Below are 18,869 nucleotides of genomic sequence, written 5' to 3' on the forward strand. Positions count from 1 at the left end.
AAAATCATGGTAAAAAATCAATTGTGAGTCCTTTATTTGATCCTAGGGTCTCAGGTTTTGGGACTTGTATCATTGATATCTTTTAACATTGTTGAAAAACCCTAGGTCTTGCCCTTTTATTTTTATCTGGGTGTGAAGTCTTTTAAAAGTGGTCAAATATTCTTTCTTGCCTACTTCAAAGTCATTGCTATGTCTTTTTGAAAAGGTTCTATCCCAATGTTGGATCTTTTTTGGATCAATGGATGTCACAAACTCGCTATGAAAAGTTATGATGCTATATACTTTAGCGCTGTAGCGACCATTGGAAAATTTTGTCATAATATTGATAACTTGGTCGAACACTAGAAGAGTGTATCAATTTGAAAACTATGGTCATTTGTTCTATCCTAGGGTTGTCAGTATCAAAAAGGACACATGTGGATTGATTTGAAAGGGATCTCATCAGAATCTAAGATATTCTGGCGAGTCACTATATCACGACTAGAAAATCATTAATTTTCCCAATAGCAATTTGGCAAGTGCTCAAAATTTAAAGAAAGCAATCAGATTTAAAAAAATAAAATAAAAAATCAAACGTTGATGTGACCATGGTATTCCCATGTAATTTCATAAATATGCACGACCATCCTCTCTGACAACAATATTAATTGGTTAAGTCTCAATTACTATGTTACATGTTCTCCATCACCACCATTCATTATTCACTAGAGGTCACTACTTCACAATCAAAAAATCATCAATTTTCTCGATAGTGATTGGGCGAGTGCCTAGATATTACAAGACAATGTTTCTTAAAAAGGTTAGTGATTTTGGGGATCACAAGAAAGATATCTTACAAAAGATGCCTTTATTTTCATGACAATTAAATTAGCCATGGTTATTCTGTTTCTAATTTTCCTGGTACCAATTTTTGATGGGTTGTCAGAAGTCGCTATGTCGCTACCTGAATGTAAGTGATTTTCATCAATAGCGAAGTGGTGACCCGACTACAAAAAAAACAATATGGAAAAACCAAGGGGTAGTGATGTCATTGGAACTTAAAATTATATATATATATGCCAGCATGTTAAGCCAACTCAGCATCAGCAGTGACTTGGACCCACAACCCATGCAAAAAGCATGTGAAGGATCTTGATCATTAGATCAAGTGTGGAACAACAATACTCACTATCTCACTAAGGAAAGATGTGCACTTATTATGTATAGCAAGGTAGCAAGTAAGGGTCCCACAATAGCTTAAATGATTCATGAAATTTCCATGCCCTCAGATCAACTTCCAATCTATGGCCCTCGCTATCTCGCTATGAAGAGTTGGATGAAGATTATGTATAGTGACTTAGCGAATGAGGGACCCACCATATTCCTTGTAAGATTCATATCAAATATCTACCACATGATCAAAGTAGCATCAGTGGTTGCCGCTATCTTGCTATAGCAAGGTGCTCAAAAGTTATGCATAGTGAGGTAGCGACTTGATGACACATGTCCCCAGTCATCACTAGGCTAGGACTAAAATGCCAACATTGAAGGAAAGGTACAGGTGGAAGATGTTTATTGGTTTGACTACTAGTGTGTTAGGGGGAAGGATGAGTTAGCTTAGTTTTTTTTCCTGGATCATAGGTTTTTTCAAGGACCAATGACGCAAATTCAAAAGGAAATATGATGCCAACCTATTTTTCAATTCTGTGCATTTATGATGAATGAAAGCTTCATGTGCAAGAAAAATAGAGTATAATACAAGGAATTTTACCATTTCTAGTCTTGCGCAAACAAAGATTTCACATTTCGTGAGCACCAAAGCCTACTAGTGATATTGTGATAACCTTAACAAAGACATGAAGCAACCCTCCCTGTCCGCGAGTTACTAAAGAGGTTTGAAGAAGAACAATTTGGGAAAATCAAGTGCTCATATTATAACCTTTGTAGCCTTCTAATCCTCATAAAATATAGTCAAGATGCCTCCTAACAAAGCATTTTCTGGGCAAGTAAATTATATGGATATGAATGTTCATGATGATTTGTGTGAATTACTCCCAGAATCCACTACTGAACCTACACAAGTTAAAAAGTTAATTTCTTTAAACCCTAAGCTTAAGACTGCTAATGGCCTGTATGATAAAGTGAACTAGGTTAGGGATGCAACAACTCTGCAAAGTAGTCTTGTTTTGTTCAAAAAAAGGTTTTCAAATTTATTTATTTTTTGCCCTTCATGCTAATGTATGGAATTTTGATTTGGGAAAGCTAGTAGTTCCAAGTGTTTTCATGGATTATGATTTGTTTGAAATCATTGCCAAGAATTATGACCAAGCTATTAGGGTGGTGTGAAGAATTGATGGTGTGCCTTTGATCTCAATCAATCTTGAGGAAATTAGAGAGGTTTTTCACATAGAGCCATTGTCAAATTATCATGTACCAATTAATTTATCAGAATTAGAAAATGAATACAAGGAAAAAAAGGATGTGATTAGGGGAGGTGCACTGAGGGCATGCATTGGCATAATAGGAACTCTGCTAGTAATCGCTACAGCCTCTAGGGAACCTTTTAAAAAGAGTCTTTTCACTTCCTAAGCTGTAGAGATATACAAGACCCTGTGTCATGTTTTTGGTGAGGATGAGTAGGATTTCATGCCAATTGGCTTTATGTATATGTTGGTTCAAATTGCCTTTTTGGTGTAGATGTTATCTTTGATTTTGCTTCCTTTTTGGCTGAAGAAATCCATTGTGGTTTGGTTGGGATCGCCAAAGGGAAAGTGGAGAAGACTTTTGGGCACTATTCTTTGTTGACGCATATGTTCTTATTTAAAGGGGTGGCATATTTTGGTAAATAGATGGAATTGAACAAAGAGGAGAATGGAGAAGCATTGCAGTCTAGTTGTGGAGCGGAGATATGACCTAGGATGCAAATAATACCAATTTTGTCAGATTTGATAGGTATTTTTCTTCTAAATTGAGATGCCTCATATTTAGTGACAATCCCAGGATCCCTAAGGCATTAATGAACCCCCTTAGGCCTATGGAAAACACCCATAACTTGAAAGTTTCACACAATTGGGGAGATATTATTCCTTACTCTATTTCTAATATTTTTAGAATCTATGGTTTTAGGGGGAGCCCTCATGTTTTTCCCTACCAAGTACATTTAAAAGTAGGAATGGCTGAAATTTTGTGGCAGTTAGGAGGAGTGGAGGAGATGTTTCTACTGAAAAGGTCATTGGGGTCCATTTTTCCTACTTGCACTGTGGCACACCAATTTGTGATCACAAAAGGGGGTTGGATCTTTTTACATAATTTTTTTTGGATTAGTATATGATGGCTATCTCCCATCCTTATTTTTGTGATTCTGAGGGGTTCTTTAATCAAACCTTGAGGCATAGGATTTAGTTGGGATAGCTCAAACATTATTCATATTATCTAGAGGACATTATAAGGAATGAATTCTCATTATAGGAAAAAGAAACTAAAAAGGAAAAATGGAGAGTTTATTCCTGGGTTTTAGAATTTATTCATTGTTTTGATCAGAAATATGGTCCTCTAGATAATGCTAATATAGAAGCTAATAAAATAAATAAGCTGATGAAAACCTTCCCTAAAATAATGGAAGCTATGAATGAGAAGAAACAATATTTTATTGATTCTTATCCTGATAAAGCTAGAGAGGTCACGAGGAGGTTGGCTTTCACTCCTATTATAGGAGTTGGTCAAATAATTGTTCAAAAGAAACCAGGTTATACTGTGATTCAAAATAAAAAGCCTCCTGTGGATAAAGGAAAACAAATAATGGGATCCACCAGTACTGTCCAAGAGGAGAGACCAGATGAACCTTCTCCCAAGAGGAAGAAGGTAATGCATGAAAAGAGCCCTAAAGTTGAGGAATATTTACCGACACAATCCCCTTTAAGGATTGAAGGAGAGCAACTCACTGGTGAGGAAATTGAGTAGATTGGATCACAGGGAGGCATTTTTATTACTCAAGTAGAGTTAGAAGAGGGAAACCCTCAAGAACCTCCTCCACCAAGTTTGGATCTAATGATAGCTGACTATAGAGGAATGGAATTGGACCCTTTGTTAGAATAGGAAAGTCATCAATTTTTGGCTAATGACAGTTTTGTAAAACCTAGGGCTTTCCAAAAATTTGCATGGAGGATAAACATGAATAATTTTGAAGAAAGATGTAAAAGTATGAAAACAAAGCATCCAAAAATTGATGAAGCCTGCATTGAGAACTAAACAAAAAAGGAAATGATAAGAGAGTTTCAAAATATAAGCCTTGAAGAGGGAAGACAAATGGTGAAGGAATCTAACATTTTATTGTTACCAAATTGAGACATTGTTGATGCCTTAGTTTTCAATTCTGTTTCAAATAAATTGAATTTGCAAGATCAGAATAAAAAAGATTTCCAAGGTACTACCTTTTTTGAGGATCAAGCCGCATTGTTAGCTGGTCATTAAGAAGATGGTCTAGAGCCACATTATCACAACCAAATGACTCTAGGTTGATGGGAAACATAATTGTAAGGAGAGTTGCTGATACCTCTCACATACAGGAAATGCATTGGAATGTTGATTCATCCCAATTTATTTTGGTCACTACTAAAAAAGAAGAATAGGCCATGTTTGAATTACAGAGCAAATATGAAACACTTCTTAAGCCTACAATAAAGAGGTTAAAAATAGGATTGAGCTTGAAAATGAGCTAATAGGGAAGTCCACAAGGCTGAGAATAACATAGCCTCACACCCCAATTGAACCTTTTAAATCTACTCGCCTCATAGATGTACCAGATACACCCCAAAGGCTAGAGTATTTCACTGCTAAGGACTTTGAAGAAGAAAAGAATAAACCGTGGGCCTTACATGTGGATTTGAATGTGAGATATGAAGTTAAATTAAGAATGGCTCTCACATATTTGGGGGATAAAATTGAATGGCTACTAGTTTATGATCAGTTGGCTAGGGTGATCAATATTTGGGATGAAATGAAAGCAAGTGATGAGACTTTGAAGTCTATTGTGAATAAGTGGGTAAGAAAGAGGAAGGAGATAACATTTTTATGTTATTCTATTATAAAAACCTCCTATGATCAAATTGAGAATACTTTTGACATCGTTTTTGATCTTACTAACTTTGAAAATAAGAGAATTCATTTGCAAAGAATAATAGTTGGCTACTTAGACAAGTACAAGAGTTGAAAAATTAGTTTGTTTCCTTGTGCTCTAGATAAGAAGAATAATTTAAAAAACAAAGATGAATGGGCTAAGGAGCTTGATGATTTATTTTGCTTAAGAATGAATGAAGTTATCAATGAAATAGGGCATGCATGGTGGGTCACAACAACGAAAGAAATAGTGAAAGCCCAAATATTCTTTGATTCTTTGAAACAAAATTTTATTACTATTGATAATGAGGCTAAGTATGTGCTCAAAAGATAGAAGGATATTTTGTAATTTAATTGGCCAGATGACACCTTGTTTGATAAATGGATGGAAAAAATAGCTCCTAATGAACAGTTTCAGGAAATTGAAAATGATAGTGATGAGGTTTAGGGTGATGAGATTCAAATCATTGACACTGTCACTACATAAGACCAATAGGAAGAAGAAGACAAGAATGATCAGTCACTTTCAGTTGAAGGCCTGGGCCCATAGGACGTTGACACTACCAAAGAAGAGGGAAAATTAGAAATTACTCCCATAGTACAGGATGGAGATGGTGAAAACTGACGGATGGCGACTAACCTGCAATCATCAGAACAAATTTCATTATTGGCTAGCTTGGTAGTTGCATACATGAAGGAATCAAAATAGTGGCCAAATCAACAACATTAGAGAATGTAATAGAAGTGGACCCACCAAAAGGAATGTTTGATGTAGAAATCTTCTGTTACTCACATTTTTGTCATTTTGTGATAGGTGTATGTAAATATATCTTGTAAAAGACACCTATCAATTTCTCTTAGCTTGAAGCTTGTTGCATCTCACATTATATAAGTGAGATTCCAGGGCTAGAGGAGAGGCCAATTTCTAATGCTGTTAGTGATACTTAGTTTGTTTTTGGTCCAAGTAATTTGAACAAGCTTTATGATGTATTTTCTCAGTTAGTTTATGGGAATATATTAATACATAATGATCTCTGTGTTTCTTCCTATGGTCATTCTGAGTTTTTTGCAGAATATATACAATTTTCAAAGAAAATGAATACAAATTATGAGCTATCCCCATATCAGTTCTTTTTGAATTTTGTCTCCTTTGGGTTACTTAGTTATCTTGATGGTGTATGAGTAAAAAACTTGTGCAATTGAATGCAATCCTTTAGGTTGTATATCTATTCACCACTGCTATTAGCTCAATGAATTGAGTAAATGCTTTGATGAATTTGATAAGGTTGCTGTAGTAATGAGAAGGATATTTTGAATGATGGATTGCAGTAAGAACTATTGATAATATTTATTGTGATGCAACAAATTAGATCTATAGATTTGTAGTAGACTTTGAACCCTATTGGATTAGGTGTTGGTGTTTGAAAATGCTGGAGGGTTTTCAATTATCCCAATGAGAATATGACACATCTAGGGGCAGCTAACTCCCATTTTCAACATGCCATTTCAGACACCAGGCCAACTATAAGGCATGACCCTTCTTCTACTTCAGGCTCTGCTAAACCTAGGTGGGTAGACCTCAGATTCAATTGAAACCGTACCAGTGCAAAAAACATATCCTTGAATCTATTAAGCAGATTTTACCCTTATTTCTCCTAATAACTCATGAAATAACATCAATCTATAGTAGTTAAATGCAGATCTATGAATCTCAAAATTTGAGTGAGGGTTAAAAATTTAGGTCTTTCAACATGAAAGGGAAAGAACATTTGAGTAATAATGTTGACTTCAACAAAACCTCAGATATGCAACAGTGAGACCTAATGATCTTGTAACCAATCAGTGCCTTAACCATTAGGAAAATCCATGAATCAAATGCATACATATGGATATCTAATACTTATTTATATATTCAGATATACAATCTATCTATTCAACTTGTAAATAAACATCAATGCTCAATTTGAACCTCATTCTTACATGATATCCCCATCAGTAAACTTACAACCCTATTATAAGAAAAAATTAAATAACATATAGCCTTAAGGGACTACAACTACGATCTAGGCTCTTTGTTCAAAGACCATAAAACATTAAAGCTCACTGATAAAGGAGACAAGATTCAAGATGAAACTCATGAAATGTTTCTATTCTTTGTATTAATTTCCTTGAAAAAAACAACCATATGCATGAAATGAAAGCATGAAAACACCTAACAGATTTGAACTATTTGTATTATCCTTCTTAGTGTTGTTCATACGAGAGAAATTTTGCTGAAGAAAATGGTTTCACAATAATAACTAGAACCCTGTTGGTATTACTCGGATAAAATTGCCAACCTACTGGTTCCTCAGTGACAAAAGACTAGAACCATTACAATGAGGAAGAGAAAAGAAGATATAAGAGGAGAATTAATTCCCAGATCTGATCAAAACATGACATTTGTCCACTTGGAAAAATCTTCTCAACATGTTAAAACATCCTTCAAACCTTTTCCCTCAACTACTGAATCAAATCTTCAGTTAGTTAGGGCTCCAAAAGCATCAAATATTTGAAATGTATGATTGAACAAACAACTGATTTGATTCTTGATTTTGACTCATGGTTAAAATGAAAATCAAATTAAAAAATGACTTCTAAAAGACAAGGAAACCCTCTAGAACTGATTTTCTTCACATCCAAACTTTAGCAAGCCTTCAAAACTACCCTGTAACAAACTCTAATGCTTCATGATGAATTCTATCCCTTTTATTGAGAAGGCCTTGAAAAACACAAAACTGATTACAGACTGAACTGGTGAAGACCTGTGATAAATTTGACCCCAAATTCAAAAAATTTAGATTCTCCCGGTTCTGTCGGTATATGATAAGGCATATTTCAGACAAAAATTACCCCTATTATGGCCATTTGAAAAACTTAGGTCTAGACTGTATCCTTGCATTAAAAATGAAAAATTTAAAAAATTATATAGTCAAGACTATATAAATTTTTAAAAAAGTTTAAAGTTTTCAATCTATGCATTGGTCTTCTTTTCTCTGAATTTTGACTTTATTTTCAATATCTCCTTTGCCCCTTTGCCACTTGTCGCACATTGATTGGCCCTCAAAAATTTAGATATTAATTAATTCCCTTTAATTACATATCATCCCATCATCTCGTAGCCTCGTGAACATCTGAAATCCTCTTCATGTTCTCATGCACAATGAGGATATTAATATTCTATTAATATATCATATACCCCATAGCATCGAGACCCTCAAATTTTTGCTTTACGACCTTATGAGAACTCCATTTTTGAAGCACCATAATACACAGGGCTTTACCTTTACGTTCTAATGCTAAAGACTTCACTTTACATTCTAATGCTCATGCGTATCATCGGGAGTCTTTGTAATATGCCGTATGCCTTTACGCTCGCGTGAACCCGTTGTAGGACTAGAGGCTTTGGAAATTTTCTTTACACTATTATGCATTAGCTTTCCCATAAGCACGTAAGGTCTTCACACCTCACCTCGTGCTCTCACACTGGTCAAAACAAGGTTTGACTTTGACCTTGCAAATGCTTGGGCTTCAGAATCCACGTGGCTTTGAGACAACATGACAGTGTGTGCAATTATATTTAAAGCATATAAAATGCCTTAACACCCCGAAGTGGGAAAAATGTTTGGATACATTCCCCTACACTATCCTCTACCATTGTGCTCATGCTCCCTTTCATATCATGGACTACCTTTAAAAAGGTGTGGGTTACTTCTTGTGCATCGATAGCTTCTCCTCATTTCTCAAGCGTGTGGTGTCTTTCTCTATTAATTTGAAATGGTGTACTCCTGGCAGCTCCCTATACGATTTAGTTGGTTCCATTAATGGTGTGAGGCTTTGTTTATTGCTTGACATAACATCTATCCCTACTTCGGTGTTGAATTTCCTCCTTACTCTACATGTCATCTTCATAGGAGACGCCTCCCCTATAATGTGCGACTTCTCTCTTCATTAGCTGTAGATGCCTCTTTGAACTACTAAGGGTGCCTACATCTACCCCTAATGCATTGGTTTGCTTCAAAAACATACATGGGCAGTTAATCATTCCTAAGGCTCCACCTTTTCACTCACTAGCTAGCTTCTCTTTATTCAACATGGGTTCTATGTTATGATGCAGCATGTAACCTTGCATGGAGATTTTTGTTCCATTTACTCTTGTTCTTTACATTTCCCCATTTCTTTATTTGCCCATGTCCATCCCAAGGTCCATCCTCGAGACTGAAAATGTCTGTAATGCTAAAAAAATGTACATAGTCACCATGGCCACATAGCCATCCAAAGTCCAATTAGTGACATCTCATTTGATTGTTATGCTACCATTGGATTTAGTGGGTCATAAGCACCAGTTGGGCAAAGTGCAAAGACTAAAAATAAAGTGAAGGCTAGCAACATTTGAGATGCAAAATGCCATCTTCTTTTTCTTTGAAAATTCTCCATTTTTGACTCCCCTATTTGGCATGAGTCATCCTGTAGGGCATGGCTCAACAATATCCCAAAGCTCTAATCACTCCTTTTGGTCTTCAAGCTATAGCAATGCATATGAATCTCAAGGCAACAATTGACAAATTCTACAACAATTACTCTATCCCTTCCATTGCTCTGTTCTACGCCTTCAAAGGACTCCAAGACAAGGAAAACAAAAATTCTTCATTGGCAATGTCCACAAGCAGCAAGAATTATTTACTGTCAAGTCACTTGAAGTTTTCACTACTAGAAAACTCATTATTCTCTCTTACTGCCTCTGTTTCTTCCTCATGCTTGGAAATTAGGAGAGAATTACAATTCCTAGTTAGCTCTGGAAAATTTTTCATGATATGCATTCTCCAATGATTTTCATTTTGTTATATGTTCTTTCTTGTAAATGCTGAGCAATGAAAGACCACTTGTTTCCCCATTTATTGTGCAATTTGATGATAAAATAACCCTCCTCTAGAGACAAATTTTTGTAGTTCAGGACATAGATAATTAAGCCATCTCATCCTACAACTTTTGAATGGTAAACTCTACATTCTCTAAATCAATAAGTGCAACATCTCCAATTATATGACTTGCCATAGAGGCTTGTAGGGATGATCTTAGTTCTTCAACTTCTTTCTTGACCATTGTCCTCCAATTTTATTAGGTCAGGATATAAGCATAGCCTCATTATTATATATCTCCACCAAGAAAAACTCAAGAATTTCATAGAGCTTTGTAGATGCCATTTAAAATTGATTCATAATTGAAATAAGTCAAATGCCATAATAATCTTTAGTGAAATTAGCTGGGCCCTAAGTGGGTCCGGCTAAATTGTTTTTCATTTTTGGGCGACTAACATTGCAAAGTAACCTATTGATCAATCTGATACTAATTAAAACCAAAATCGACCACTGAATCATCACTAAAACCTCATTTTATCACTTATCTACAAGTTGTCAAATTGGTGCCAGAAGGTCTGTTGACTAGCCTTAAAAATTGACCCAAACACCTGATCGAGCTTTTGAAACTGGCACACTGAATCTTTGTTCCACACACTTGCACCCTATCGAATTTCGTATAATGATGAATTTAAGGTCAAAAGGTATTCACTATCAAAGTTGACCACTTTAAAACGCCTACAGATAAACATGTCAGAAAACAATAAACTGGGTTCAGATTTGGCTTTAAAAACTGGGAAAATGTACACTCGGGAGAACAAAAATTGGGAGATTAGTTCTTTGTCATGAGGAAATTATAAATCTAGGATTAGGGCTCATGATAAATAACAAGGTGAAAATGGTGAGTGGTCAAACTAGGCTACTTGGATTTGCAGACTGGAAACATTGACAGAAAACATTTTTTGCAAATGGAATGGACCTGGGAAAGTGTGCATACAGATTCGTCATGACTTGCAAACTAACATAGTTGGATTATTTTCAGAGGATAGCACAATGGTACAATCCATTGGACCTTTCCAATCATAGATCTCAAGTTATAACATCCCGAATAGGGGTCTTGACAAATCTGCAAATACTGACACCAGTAAAACTTTTAGAAATTCCATTTGGAATTGCATTTGAAAATTGATCAAACAGATTTGTCATAAGCTAAAACTTGAAACATAACAAGTATCTGACATTTACAATATAGTGAAAAAGGAATTTCAACATTTTGGTCAACTGGGTCAAAATTTATAGCACGTCAAACAAGGCTTCCCAGAATTATATGCAAAGTGCATCAACATGAAAACAATAATTGACCAACTTTGTGGGATTCAAAACCTAATCAAACGAATTCAAAATGACTCAAAATATGAAACATAGGTTCTTGGATATGGACACTAGACATTCCCAAAGTGGTGAATCATGACACATTTCTAGGTGTGAGATATTCAAATGCAAACAAGGCCTTCTATTGTTGTCTAACACTCAGGTGAAAATGCAAAATTGACACTAGCTCAAAATAGGACTTTATGAAATGGCTCAGAATGTCAATTTAACTTCATGGAACAGGTAGCCATACTAAAAGAAAGGTGTTAGAAACATTAAACACCTTATAAGCATCAAACGGACAATCGGGTACATGTGCATCAAAAATTATTTATAGGGCTCAATTTTCTCAATGGTACTCAAAATTGGCCATGCAATTTTTAGTCCCAACATTAGGCACTAGTCAAATTGATTTAGTTGAAAGAGAAATAGATCATAAATGGGTATCAAATGCACAATTTCAATCAATTTTACTTTTATTTCCTGAAGATCTTCAAAGTTGGTCAATACTTGTTTGCATGAAATATTCTAGGCATAGGTAGCCACTGTTGCAAAGAATACTTGCAGATCTACAGAAGACTTTATGACCAAATCTATTATAGGGGATGTATTCTATTTTGAAAGTCACAATTAGTTGTGTGTTTATGAATTGAGGATGAAAATCAGAATGAAACTAAGATAGTTTGCATTCAACAACAATTAGATTGAGTCATCCCTTAGGTATACCCACCTTGGTTTTGTAGAGCCTAAAGAGAAGAAAACCATTCTTGGTTTTGTTAATGTTCGATCCAATTGGTTTGAATGTGTAATTGAATATAGGAAATAGCTAATTCTTAAGTTGCATAAGTATTTTCCTTTTGGTATTGAGGCTCTCTATTGCTCAGTAGTTTTCAAACTCCAACAAAATGGCTACTCTACTGGGGAGTTGTCCAACACATTTGTGAAAAGTCCCACAGTTTCTTTGGTCTTGTTGTGTATGTGTGTTAGACTGTGTAGGTTTATCACATGGTTATAAGAGGATGTTTTAGTGAAAACCCTTGAGAATTTAAAAAGAAAGAAAGAAATACTAAAGTACCACAGAGATACACTGAATATCTAGCCTTTCCTAGTGTCTTATCTAACAAGCAAGAGTTGCAGTCTTATAATATCAGTGATTGGTCCATCCGTATCAAATATTTCTATCTCTACTTGTGTTTTTCCTCAAAGTTAGGAGTAATTGTAATTGTGTATTTTCCCAAGAGAAGGGTGGCAACTTAGTCAAGGTTTTGAAGCTAGTGCTTATTTAATATATGGTGAAATGGATGACAAAAGAAAAAACACAAGAGCTTACACAAGAGCTCATCCTGATGAACCAATGTATACTGATTTTCCTAAAGGTGGTAGGAAGAACCTAAATAAGAAAAGGACAGATCCAAATCCCACCTGGAAACCCAGAGGTAATGTATCCGTCAATTCCTAGTATCAACCAATGATAGGGAGAGAGTCTTTTTCACTCAGTTCTGATTCAGAAAGGACAAGACTCTTAGGAGGGATATTTACTACCCCATTACTAGATGAAAGAGCATATCAAGATAAGGATATGTCACCAGTAGGGAATATATCCCCTAGACCAGATCTCATAGCTGAAATGCATCATAGGTTAGGACTTAGGATTTCTTTTGGAGATCCTTCTAATCCTAAGATAGTCCCATACATAGAACCAAATCTTATAGATCTGGGTGACCCTATTGATTTAGAAGCTACTTCTATAGATCCTATAGAAGTAGAATTAGAGATAGGATATTTGAAGAAATGAGTTGCTAAGGAAGAAGCTAAGCACATTCATCTTGAAAAAGAGAAGGAGCAATCCACCTTGGATGCCATAATAGAAAGAGATTCTTTACTAAGAAGGATGGCTACCTTAAAAGAGTAGAATAAAAAGTTAGAAGAGAAAACTATGACTCTTCATATTGATGTTTTTGGAGACGTAGATACTCTGAAAGATAAAGTTCAAGAATAAGAACAATGCCTGAGTCAAAAGAAAGAACCAATTATTACTCAATTCCAAGACTATAAACTTGTAAAAGTAAATCCTGTAGAACCCATTGTGAAAGTTGGAGACAAAGGAAAGGGTAAAGCTATAGAAGTCTAGATAAATGAACCTCAAACACAATCAAGAAAATCCTTAAAACCTTTCATGTCAAAATTAGATTTAGACTTGGAGAAGGCTAGAAAGGAGAAGGAAGATCTTGCAAAAGAACTTGAAAGGGTGGAGAATGAAGCTCAATTTGCAAAAACCAGGAGGAAAATCCAGTTCATTAAGACTAATTTTGTATTAGCCTCATGGCCAAATTCAGCTGTCCTAGCTTCAACTTCTGTACCTCTTTCTAGAGCAATAGTTTCAGTTCAAGGAATATCTCAGTCTGCTCCTGCCTCATCATCCACCACTTATACTCAACCCCTTGTTGTCCAACCTCAACAATCCCAAAGTGTTCTTCTAAACCAAGCTAACATAGCAAGTACCTCAAATGTTCCTAGTTTCCAGAAGAAACCTATATACATGGAAAAGTATAGAGAAATATCATTTGCAAGTATTCTTGGTGCTCCACATCCCATATCTTTTGATTTAAGAGACAAAGTGGTTAAGTTTTTTGGAAATAATGCTGTTACTGGTGAAGAACATTTGATAATATTCATAGACATGTTAAATGATTATGAAGTTGACCATGAAGATGTGGTCATGAAGTTGTTTGTTCATTCACTAATTGAGGATGCAAGGGATTGGTTCAAAAGGCTACCTGGTAAAATTATTAGCTCATGGAGTGACTTGGAGAAGTTATTCAAAGAACAATATGGAGATAAAACTAATGCTAGATTCATGTTAAATGAATTCAACAATAGCAAGAAGAATCCTAATGAGTCTATATTTGATTTCAATGTATGATTCCAGAAAGGTGTGTACAAATTGTTTCAGATTATGAGATTGAATGAGGATGTTTGTCTCACAACATATTTTAACACTTTTGATAGCAAAATGGCTTATCAATTGAGGGATAAGGATCCTAAAACTTTAAGGGATGCCTATAAGGTTGTAGTAAATATAGAGAATAATAGGAAGGCATCTGGAAAACTAGGTAGGAGAGATGATCCAAAGCTTTTTAATGCCAAGAATAATAACAAAAGGGAGGGTGATAAAACTCCTATAGGAAAGAAGCTAGAAGAACCTACAATAGGCCAGGTGTTGGAATTTCTTAAAAAGATGAATCCCACTAGTTTCAATAAGCCAAATTCTGCTGAGAAAGCCCCTGTGAACAATAACAACTTCAATAGACAAGATAGAATGCAAAATTACCCTTATAGTACCCAATGGAAGGATGGCAAGCCAATCCCTAACCGGACTCAAAGTGTGAAAGATAAGGGCACACCAAATGCTCTACAAAGAAGTTCAATAAATATGAATGATAATGTGCTATGGTGCATTATTTGTCAATCACCGCATTCAACTAAATATTGTGCAGTTGCTTAGTCATTTGCTTCTAATCACAGTTTACAAATTAAGGAGGAGGAGGAAGAAAAGAGTCATGATGATGTAATTTGTAATATGGTAAGCATGTGTAGTGACTGTGTTGATTCTAATTGAGAAGAAAAAAAAAGTGATTTGGAAAATAAGAAAATTGCTTATCAATTACATCATCAACAAGTGTTTGTAGATAATGAAGGCTATGATGAAGATCAAATATGTGTTACATCTTCTGAAGTAGATCATGTAAGTTTAAGAATGCTTTCCAAAGAAGAAATTGGTAGGATCACTACATAAATGATTTCCCAAGTGCATAGCAACTATAATTTGGGAAACAAAACAGTTAATAATGAAACTGGAAAACCTTCTGGTATATTCTTAAAAGACATTACTCATAAGATGAAAGATGAAGATAAGAAGACTAATTCAAAGACTGTCAAGGCTGAAGATGTTAAAACTAAGAAGTGGGAACCTAAGAAGAAAGTGTGACTCTAAGAAAATGAGACATCAAAAGCAATTGTGCAAGAGAAGGGATCATGGTCTGATAATTCCAAGCAAATAATATTCCCTACTGCTCAGAAGGCTCCTACTCAAGGTATGATCATTAAACCTACTATGTCTGAGCCAATTGATATGATATTCATGTTTTCCCAAGTAACTGTTAATGTACCTTTGTCTGAACTCTTTAGAATTGAAGAGCATAAGAATAAAGCCCTATCATGGAACTAGCAATAACAATGTAGAACAAAGTGTTATCAACAAACTCCCTTCCTAATAGAGGATAGTGGTATCATGTCCCAAATTACCCAAATGCTCTTGGAGTATCACCTAGATTAGTAGAGTAACATGAACACTAATGTATAAAAAGCATTCTCAATACTAAAAACAAGTAAATACTAATGATAGGACCGATTTGTTATCACCAAAAATGGAGGCAAACCAGGAATGGTAAGCTCCAAATGGTATAAAAAAATGATGCAATAGATTTGTCCTTGATTTTAGGAATGTATGCTCATAATTTATGCTTAAAACTTCAAATGGATGGATGGGGTGAGTGAAACAAGGTTTCAACAATGGATTCATGAAGTGATTTTTCCGTTATAATGGTATTTTGGTAGTTTATGAGCTCTCAAAATAGTATTATAACTTTGCATGGAAGGTGGATGATTTTAGTGAAGGGAGAGGGTTCAATTTATAGGCCAAGGGCTTGAGGGATGGAGGGATAAGATGCAAGGAGAGATGAAAGCTTAAGGAGGGCTAGGATGCACTTAAAGAGGAGCACATGGATTGTGCTTATTTAGCACCAATAGGGGGTGACACTTGTCACAAGGAGGATGGGTGTGAGAGGATACGATAAGGGTTGGTCAAAGGCTTGATGAGGGTGGTTGGGTATGTAAGAGTCATGAGTGAGGATGTAAGATCAATTTATGGCTTTGTAAGAGCATTGAAGGCTTATGGTTGGGATATTTTGGAGGGAGTTGATATTGTTGACTTTGCTTGGTTTAGGAAAGTCTTAAGCTTACTTAGGGAATGTGACAAGGTTAGGGGGGGGATTAGGCTTGGGTTAGGATTAGATTAAGGATGTTAGAGATGTGCAAGTGGATGGCATTCATGAGGGTGGGTAAGTTAGTGGCTAAGCTAGGTTAGTATGGGTAGATGGGGTGGATTAGGCTAAATGGAGGATTTAGTATAGGTTAGGGGCTATTAGATTTGAGGGCATTATTTATTAAAGTGATTTATTTAATAAATGAGGGTTTTGGAATTAGATAGGAGAATAGGATTTAATTGATAAATAATAGGTTATTTGATTTATCAATTTAGAACTATAGATGATTAATTAAATTAATTATCTAGGGGATGGCAAAGGATCAATTAAATAGGAATTTAATTAATGATGCCTTTAGAGATAGCTAAATAGGATTACCAAAGTGGTGTAATCAAATTTAGGTGTCTACATTTTTCCCCTCTTTGACATAGTTTTGAGACAACACTATTTCAAAGAAGTTCAAATGGAGACGACACGAGGAAGTTGTTTTAGCAAGAAGGTTACCCCAGTCTCAGATAAGAAGGAGAGACTAGACTATGAGATGCCCCCTCAAGAAGGTGGCAGGGAGAGAAAAGGAGGCTTGATAGCATCTTAAAAAATACAAGAATTTGGGATGAGAAAAGATAGATTGGCAAAGAGAAGGGGCCGAATTAGCTCAAACTCTCACTACGGGAGAATGAGAAAGGGAGATTCAGATGCACAAGAGAAAGAAAGCTTAAGATGTTCCAAGATTGGGGGGAGGATGAATGATTGGAGCACTATAAAAAGGAATCTAGGAGAGGGAGAAGGATGAGGGGATTATGGAGATGGAGGGAATCCATTGAATTGGGTTGAGTGGGGGGATACTTCAAAGAGAAGGACCACCACGTAGTTGAGCATTAGAGTTGCTATAGGATGGTTGATTAATTGCCAAGGTTACCAAGAATAGCAAGGCCTTTTTACCAATGGTCTAGAGGACTGACAAACGGATGCAAAATAAACATGTAAGGATTGCCCCAGTATCGCACATGAATCCCAAAGGAAACAACATGGAAGCCATACTGGGTAACCCACAAGCAAAAAAGAAAAACAAACAAAAAATGTAGAGGTGCGATTGAGCTAAAGGATGCAGTGCAAGAGAAAACCAAGATGTGCGAGGTGTGAAAGATGTTGAGCAAGGATGAATTGGCATGAAAGTTAGAGAGATACAATGATACTATGCTAAAGAGGATGCATAAACTGACGGATCAAGATAGGGTACAACAGGACAAGCTTTGTTTTGTTCATGGTTTGAGAAATGGAAATGTTTTTGAAGGGGGGGGGACCAAGAGGGGTAGTGAGGGCACTGGGGGGGGGGCTATAAGGGGCCAGAAGGGGGCCATGAAGTTTCATTTGTGCTCAGATAGAGGAGGAGATATTGCTGTGAGGAGCTCTGCATTGGAGATTACGATAGTGGGCCATGGGCAACCAGAGCACTGGGCGGACATTGTGCAATGGGTACGAGTATGGGGGACACTAGATCAATCGGTAGGGCCGAAAAACTTGTCTTGCTTTTGCTTTGTTTAAATTTTATTACATTCCCACCAAAGCAAAAATGCAATCCCGTAGGCATGGGTCTGGCAGGAATGCAAGCGAGATCAGTAGGATCACGATCCCGCAATAGTAGCTTAGCCGTGTAGGACTAAAATGGGTAGCAAATAGTTTGAGCGGGATCATGATCCCGGGGTAGGAGTTTCTACAAGTGCGAGAATATAGGTGGGATCACGTTCCCATAAAAAGGAATGCGAATCAAGGCATGGGAATGCATTCTCGCCAACTAGTGATAAGAAGAGATGAAGGTAGACAAAGGTGCATTTTCATCGAAATATAGTTTGGTGGGAACGCCAGATGGGAGGTTGGCGAGGAAGCATGCACAAGAATGCAAGTCAAAAGGGATGGGAGAAGAGTCAAAATATGCAAGCCTATGAGAAGATAAACTAGTGGGAACGTGATTTTTTTGCAGCAGGAACGCATCTGTGGGATCGTTGGATTAAACAAGAAAATGAGAAAAGGTAAAGAAGTGAACTTGCGAGAAGATAAGCCAGCGAGAACGCGGGTTTGTGAGTGGCACAAGATTGTGGGTTTGCGAGAATGCAGCCAGGGAAAAAAAAGGCTAAAAAAAGGGTTGGGATGGGTAAAGGGAGAGATGGAGGATGCAAAATTGATATAGAAAGATTGATATCTGATCGGTTTTGTGGTTGTACAATGGTTGTTGGATGCCTTAGTATCACGAGAGCGACAAGCGATAGTGCTGCATGTGGGAGGGATGCTGATGTTGACAAACTAGGTGATGATTGAGGTGATCAGACTGAGGTACCTAGCAAGTTTTCCCCATACTCGAACTTACATGGTGATGGTCACAACACTATGCGAGATATGGCATAGTGAGACAACAATGTTCCACTTCTCGACGAGGGAGATGACGGTGACACTGGAGGATGTGTAT

The sequence above is a fragment of the Cupressus sempervirens genome, chromosome 2 (genome assembly GCF_028749045.1).
Source record: "Cupressus sempervirens isolate cs-2001-9-10 chromosome 2, ASM2874904v1, whole genome shotgun sequence".
Taxonomy (NCBI): Eukaryota; Viridiplantae; Streptophyta; class Pinopsida; order Cupressales; family Cupressaceae; genus Cupressus; species Cupressus sempervirens.